Consider the following 7312-nt stretch of genomic DNA (forward strand, 5'->3'; position numbering starts at 1 on the left):
AAGTGCAGCTGTGAAAGAGTACAGAATTAAGGGCACTAATGACTGACTTTATCCTATTATAGAATATAACACATCACTCTCTTTCTGTTTTGTTGTGTACTCAAACTGATTTCTAAGTCACTGATCCTCCTGCTGGAATTGAAGTAGTTACATTTTATATGGGTTCTATAACCCTACTAAACAACTGAAATCTGGAGTAAATTTTAAAATAACGCAAGAGAATGTGGTGGATTATTTGATTACTTTTAGGAGTATTGGAGACCTTTGCATTAACCTATGTTTCCTCACAAACTTGAAGACACTTATTAATAATGGAGAACAGCTGGAGCATTAATTGTGTGTAAAGGAGAACCTCCTTAATTCACCATAATGAAAGGGGTTCACTATCGTGGACTCCTGTAAGTACACTTTTTTTCTTTAAAGACCACAGTCCACTTTGTGATGCAGTATCTCTGTTTAGTTAGGACCCAATTCAACTCCTGTTACAGTCAATGGACAGACTCCTGTTGAAATCATCTGCAGCTGGATCTGCCAGCTGCAGGTTTGTTTTTAATTTATACTTTACAGGCTAATTAATGTACATTCTGTAATGATGCTCTGGTAGAAAGAGAATCACAGCATCTGCTATTAAAGAGTCAGTGTCAACTTGAGATCTAGACCAAAAAAAAGTTTAAAAGTAGTTTGATACATTCCTGCTTGAATCTTCCGCTCATACTTCCTTTTTAAAAATTATTTCTCGCCTCACTTTTCTGTATGAATGACCCACACAGACAGGAGACACTGCAGAATCAAGGCCAGGATGCTCAAGTGATTGCAATGGGAGTTAGGTACCTAATTAGTTCTAAGGATCCGGGCCCAAGTGACGCAATGGATAAATAAAATGTTGCTGAGAGTGAAACTTAATTGGAAAAATTCCATGAATTTTCCCTCATTCTGTCCAGCTCTACTGACAGTGCTTTCAGATGCACAAAGTAAACTTTAAAATACTACATTCTCTAATCTTTGCTCTAGTAATCATGGGTATTACTGTAGCAATAGTTTTTTGTTTGTTTGTTTTGACAGACATCTGATTTTGTTTTTTTGTCCTCTCCCCCACTGTCCTTTTTAAATATTAGAGCTGGGGAGAGACCAGTTTTGTTTCTGTATGAGCTATAAAGCCTGCAGGTCAGCAAGGTGCTACTGTAGTCTCTATTTCAGAATGTTAGGAATTGCTCGTCGTCATCCTCTTACATTCTGAATTACTGATAACCCTCAGATGCCCTATCAGGGCCCCATTAGAGGAAGGACTGGAGTTGACTTCAGGAGACAGGGGGTCAGTTCCTCATTCTGTCATGGACTTCTTGGACCCTAGGCAAGTTATATAGGCCTCTTCTGCAAGTATATGTACATGTGCTTAACTTTAGGATTGGGGCCTTAATGTCTCAATTGTCCAACTGTAAGGTACCCTCATTTTACAGCGGTTTTGTGAGGACAAAAAAATTTATATGTTTGAGGTGCTCAAAGAGTGTGGTGATAGGGGGCCTGTCCTATGAATTTAGATGGAAAATAGGACCCAAGGTGTTAATATAACTTGGTCACTGTACAACATGAAACAGTGTTACAAAAAGTTCAGAGTTTGGTATACAGATACCTCAGCCTGCTTACTACCATGGTAAACACACTATTAAAAATCCATTAATTTTTTTTTATTAAAGATACAGAAAAGAAGGAAAAAATCTTTCACACACTATAACTGTTAAGAATTAAGGCTTTCATTTTAACAACATTCTTTCTTCCCTTTCCCTTTAGCTGTGGAGTTTTTAGAAGGGAAAAAACCCTTATTTGACACTGTTAGATAATGGTAATAACTGTTCTTTTGGGGAAAACAGACGTTAATTGAGAGAGGCTGGAGTTGCTGCTTTTGTCCAATCCCGTTTTCTCTCACATGGTGGTTGGGATTCAGCTGGAGCCGGTATGAGTGGCAATGTCATCTGGGTCCTCACTCTCTCTCTGGCCCAGTCTATACAGCAGGAGCGTAGCCAGGATGGGACACAGAGGAGGGCCCCAACTTAGGGTGGGTGGGCAATGACAGGAGGATGAGGGTAGGAGTGATCAGGGCCACCTCTCCCCACCCTCCAGCCCCTGGGCGGGGGGGGGGGGGAGAGGGGGCGGGGGCTGAAAGACACTCTGGCTAGGGCCCCTGGAAAAACTGGGGACCCTGTAAAAATGTGTGCCCCCACCCCCACAGTGCTTAGGGCTTGCCCTGCTCTGCCCAGCACTCCCGCTGGGGAGCAGGGTCGGGGGCTTGCCCCATTGCACCTGTACAGCACTTCTACTGGGAAGTGGGGGCTTGCAAGCCCCCGTGCTCCAACCTACTCCCTAGCTGGAGGGCTGGACAGGTCCACAATTAGGTCTAATATCCAAAATATCAATTTTAAGTCATTAACTTTGGGCTCCATGTCTCCTGTTTTTTAATAAGCATAATTTCAGCACAGTCTGGGAATCATATCAACCTGGCCTTTCTGTTTAGACTAATTTAGTTATTATTTCTCCCTTTTGTAGTTTTTCTCTTCAACATTTGCTATTATAGATTATTCTAACATCTTATGAACTTTTATATGCATTTTATAGTTGAGGTCACAATTTGGGTAAATTTGTTGACTCATTTATCACAACAGGCCAGATTTTGTACATACAAGCAAGGGACAGTCTCTGCCCAAAGAGCTTACAATCTCACAGTGCTTTTAAGATATTTTAGAAACAGTTTTAAAAATTGAAAGGGCCATTTTTTTCTGAAATCTTGTTTTCATCCTTTTCATAACTCTTATTTTTTCTGTTTGGGCTGAAACTACTCAGACTTGGTCCAACGATGGCTTTTTAAAAAATATTCAGCAAAATTTCTGGCTTCTGGCCGTGATGTCAAAAATCCATTAATTCCCCCGCCCTCACCCCACAGTTCCCAGGGATGAATTCTTAAAAGACTGAATACAAGTGCCTTTTACAATTTTGAAAACATCTTGATTCACAAACTCACTGAAAACAACAAAATTTAAGCATAGTGCATAGCCAGTTGTGACCAGGGTCCCAGTGGGGGCCAGCTGTCGTCACTCAATTAGGGTGAACTGCAAAGAATGAGGCACAAATGCCCAAAGCTGGTGGATATTTTCAATACTTAAATTTACCAAGCCAGCATAAAGCAGCTTCTTTATGCCAGCTTCACTGGTTGCCCAATAACCAATAACACAGTTCCCTTAAAGTAACTCAGCCTCAGGTCTCCATCCAGGTAGCCAAGTCAAATATGATGATTTCTGAAAATCTTATTTCATCATATAAAAGAAAAGGTTCTACCAATCCCAAAGGATCAGACACATTACCTCCCAGGTTAATGAATATACCAGACCTTACCCAAATACACGTGACATCCAATTCTTATTAACCAAACTAAAATTTATTTAAAAAGAAAAGGAAGAGAGTATGGTTAAAAGATCAATATACATACAGACAGGAGTTTAATTCTTGTGGTTCAGATACATAGCAGAGATGGTGTACTTTATAGTTGCAAAGAGTTCCTTCTGAATTTAGTTCATAGGTTATAGTCCAACGTCCAATGTCATTTCCAGGGTGTATCAGCTTAACTGGGATCTCATCTTGCGACTCAAGGGCCTCCTTCCTGTGGGTCCATATGATGAAGATGTCATCAATGTAGCGCAACTAGAGGAGGGGCACTAGGGGACAAGAGCTGAGGAAGCGTTGTTCTAAGTCAGCCATAAAAATGTTGGCATACTGTGGGGCCATGCAGGTACGCATAGCAGTGCCGCTGGCTTGAAGGTATAAGTTGTCCCCAAATCTGAAATGGTTTTGGGTGAGGACAAAGGCACAAAGCTCAGCCACCAGGTGGTCTGTGGCCTCATCATACTGTTCTTGACAGCTTGTAGTCCATCCTCATGGAATATTGGTGTGAAGAGCTTCTACATCCATGGTGGCCAAGACGGTGTTTTCAGGAAGAGCACCAATGCATTGTAGTTTCCTCAGGAAGTCGGTGGTGTCTCGAAGATAGCTAGGAGTGCTGGTAGCGTAGGGTGTGAGGAGAGAGTCCAAATAGCCAGATAATCCTGCTGTAAGAGTCCCAATACCTGAGATGATGGGGTGTCCAGGGTTTCCAAGTTTATGGATCTTAGGTAGCAGACAGAATAGCCCTGGTCAGGGCTCTGGGGGTGTGTCCGTGTAGATTTGTTCCTGTGCTATAGCAGGGAGTTTCTTGAGCAGATGGTGTAGTTTCTTTTGGTACTCCTCAGTGGAATCAGAGGGTAATGGCCTGTAGAATGTGGCGGTGGAGAGTTGCCCTTGAAGAATTCCACCTGGATTTCAACAATTTCCACCCCACCATCAATTTCAGCCTGGACCAGTCCACACAAGAGATTCACTTCCTGGACAGTACAGTGCAAATAAGTGATTGTCACATAAACACCACCCTATACCAGAAACCTACTGACCGCTATACTTACCTACATGCCTCCAGCTTCCAACCAGGACACATCACACGATCCATTGTTTACAGCCAAGCCCTAAGATACAACCGAATTTGCTCCAATCCCTCAGACAGAGACAAACATCTACACGATCTTTATCAAGAATTCTTAAAACTACAATGCCCACCTGGGGAACTGAGGAAACAGACTGACAGAGCAAGACGGGTACCCAGAAGTCACCTACTACAGGACAGGCCCAACAAAGAAAATAACAGAACACCACTGGCCATCACATACAGCCCCCAGCTAAAACCTCTCCAGCACATCATCAACGATCGACAACCTACCAGGAAAACAATCCCTTACTCTCACAGACCTTAGGAGGCAGGCCAGTCCTCGCTTACAGACAGCCCCCCAACCTGAAGCAAATACTCACCAGCAATACACCACACCACAGAAACACTAACCCAGGAACCAATCCCTGTAACAAACCTTGTTGCCTACTTGTCCCCATATCTATTCTAGCGACACCATCAGAGAGGACCCAACCACATCAACCACACCATCAGGGACTCATTTACCTGCACATCTACTAATGTGATGTATGCCATCATGTGCCAGCAATGCCCCTCTGCCATGTACATTGGCCAAACTGGACAGTCTCTACGTAAAAGAATAAATGGACACAAATCAGACATCAGGAATGGTAACATACAAAAGCCAGTAGGAGAACACTTCAGTCTTCCTGGACGTTCTATAACAGATTTAAAAGTAGCCATACTTGAACATAAAACTTCAGAAACAGACTTCAAAGAAACTGCAGAACTAAAATTCATTTACAAATTTAACACCATTAATTTGGGATTGAATAGGGACTGGAAGTGGCTGGATCACTACAAAAGCAACTTTCCCTCTCCTGGAATTGACACGTCTTCATCAATTATTGGGAGTAGACTACATCCACCCTGACTGAATTGGCCCTGTCAACACTGGTTCTCCACTTGTGAGGTAACTCCCTTCTGTTCGTGTGTCAGTATAATAATGCCTGCATCTGTAATTTTCACTTCATGCATATGAAGAAGTGGGTTTTTTTACCCACAAAAACTTATGCCCAAATAAATCTGTTAGTCTTTAAGGTGCCACCGGACGCCTTGTTGTTTTTGTAAGTGAGAGGAAATTCTGACCCTCTGAATCTAACAAGCCTGTTAGCCTTCAGGCTAGGATTTTAATGGTACACAGAAAACTGGTATAGAATCAAAATTTAAAAAAGTTTGAAAACATTTAACCATAAGGAAGACCTCTTGAAATTGTGGTATAGTGGTTTTTGAGCCTGTTAAATGTGAGCGCTCTTTAAGCGAGGTATAAGTTATAGATTCTGATCTGTTATGCCAGAGTAATTCTGTTGCAGTCAATGAACAACTGTTATTGATGTATAGAGTTATATTAAACTTGCCTGTACTGTATAGCTAACAAAACAAGAGTCCCAGTTTATTGACCTCAAGTGAAATGTGTATGATGCCTTTATAGTCTGGTGTATATACAGAAAACCTGAACAAGTATGGAGGGGAGGCTTTTCCTAAAGTAGAGTGGCTGAAGAAATTCTGAAGTACAAAGCCTCTCCATTTAAGAAGCAGGCCTGAGTAAACTTTGTTACAAACAATGTATTAGCAGAGTTCATGGTAGAGATTCAAGTTATAAAAGATGTGTATCAGAAACGGTTGAGTGAGAGCATGAAAAACAGATATTTTAAACCTTCAGAACCACCCACCAGTGATTTCATAAAATACTTTAAACATGAAATAACATTGAAAACACTTTCCAGCAGCATCATTTCTCAGACTATGTGGGGTAGAAACAGTTGAATAGTTATTCTGTAATGTCCCTTTTTTCACAGCTGGATGATAGCCTTATAGCTAAGTCCTTTTTTTATTTCTGGTGTTTATATCAAATACTATCGTTTGAGTGAACACACCTCTTGTAACAATTAGCCAAAAGCTACAGCAATGAATTTTCATGCAGATTAAAAACGCTATTTACATAACTAACTCTGAAAAAGATAGGATCTTTAGTTGTTGCATTTTATTGCCTACTAATGAAAATCACTTCATTTCTTGGATGATCAGTTTTTAAATCCTACTAACTTAACACCACACCATCTAATGCAATAAATCAAGGACAGATCACGCAGGGAAGGCCATGGAACAGAAAAGTTATGACGTTCTCATATAAAAACATGCAACCTTTTATACTAATTAGCTGAGAAGCGGGGACCTAACCATTACTAATTTTTACTCCTGGGGGAATTCTGTGCCACTGTGTGTGCACAGAATTCATGTCTCCTACAGATTTCTTTGCTTCTCTGCAGAAAAATGACTTTCTGATAGGGAAGCAAAGGGAAGCTGCAAAAACGGTCATACACTGCTGCCCAGCAGCATGGGTACGTTGTTTTGGGCATCTGGAACTGCCAGCAGAGAGGTAAATCAGTGGGGGGGAAGGGCTGGGGACACCCCAGCCAGTGGCTCCTATCCTGTGCCAGGCTTAGCTGCTATTCCTGGCAGGGCTGGGGAGGATGAGACTTCCTCTTCCCCCGCAAGGAGCATCCAGGACAGGGTCAGACCCACCCCAGAAACCCCTCTGGCTGCAGGAAGCTCCACACACCCCCTCCTTCCTGCCCCCATCACTCCTCAGCCGTGGGGTGAGGGGTCACTGTACAGGGAGCTGCTCCCCCATCTGCCCAACCCCTGTGCATCCAGACCCACCCAGACACTGAGCCCCCTGAACCCAAACCCACAGCCCAACAAGCCTCACCCTCTGCATCTGGAGCCCCTCTGCACCCAGACACCCTGGCCACGCCCCTCCTCCTT

The sequence above is a fragment of the Natator depressus genome, chromosome 4, assembly GCF_965152275.1.
Source record: "Natator depressus isolate rNatDep1 chromosome 4, rNatDep2.hap1, whole genome shotgun sequence".
NCBI classification, from domain to species: Eukaryota; Metazoa; Chordata; order Testudines; family Cheloniidae; genus Natator; species Natator depressus.